Source organism: Oryx dammah, unplaced genomic scaffold (assembly GCF_014754425.2).
Source record: "Oryx dammah isolate SB20612 unplaced genomic scaffold, SCBI_Odam_1.1 HiC_scaffold_5, whole genome shotgun sequence".
In the NCBI taxonomy this organism is placed as follows: Eukaryota; Metazoa; Chordata; class Mammalia; order Artiodactyla; family Bovidae; genus Oryx; species Oryx dammah.
In genome coordinates this window covers 98907068-98908090 of record NW_024070189.1, presented here as the reverse complement: position 1 = coordinate 98908090, position 1023 = coordinate 98907068, and positions in this window count along the sequence as shown.

Sequence of the window (1023 nt, the reverse complement as noted above, 5' to 3'; positions counted from 1 at the left end):
TTAATTATGATTTACATTTCTCATCTTAAATCCTCAAAGACCTCACAGTTAGAACCGTATTTACATTTAAGCAATGAGAAATTCTCTCTAGCAGCTAATGAGTCAGAATACCTCAAAAAGAACTCAATTGTCTCCTTCTGTTTAAGGTAGGATTTCATCACAAAATACCTTTAGATAAGGGAAGCTCACTGATTGAATTGAAAGGTTTAAATTCAGCTGGAAGAACAATATCTGATTGGACACATATCTGTATTAGATTCCTATTGCTCCCACAAGAGACGCAGGTTCCATCCCTGGCTTGGGAAGACCCCCTGGAGGAGGACATAGCAACTCAACTCCAGTATTCTTGCCTTGAGAATCACCATGGACAGAGGAGCCTGGAGGGCTACAGCCCATGGGGTCGTAAAGAGTCAGACACCACTGAAGCGACTTAACATACATGCATGCTCTTGTAACAAATTACCACACCAGAAGCTTAAAACATATACCTGTCTTGAAGTTCTATAACAAATTACCATGCTAGTGGCTTAAAACATATATGTATCTTAAAACTCTTCAGAAGTATGAGCTAAAATTATGATGTCTGCAGGACCATGATCTTCCTGAATGCTCCAGAGGACAATGCGTTTCCTCTGCTGTTTTACTTCTAGTGGCCACCAGCATTCCTTGGTTCATGGTCTTTCCTCCACCTTCAAATCCAGGTGCAGATCATTTAAAAATATCTATCTGACTCTAATTCTTCTTCCTTTGTCTTCCGCATTTGGAGGATCACCGTGATTACATTATTCCAAGCTGAATATCCATGCTAATCTGATATCAAGATCAATGATTATCCACTTTATTCCATTTGCTAATATAATCTCAGGCTTCTCTGGTATCTCAGCTGGTAAAGAATCTGCCTGCAATGCAGGAGATCCTGGTTAATTCCTGGGTTGGGAAGATGCCCTGGAGAAGGGATAGGCTACCCACTCGAGTGTCTTCCTTGCTACCTAGATAGGATATTCAAAAGGTCTTGAGAATGGG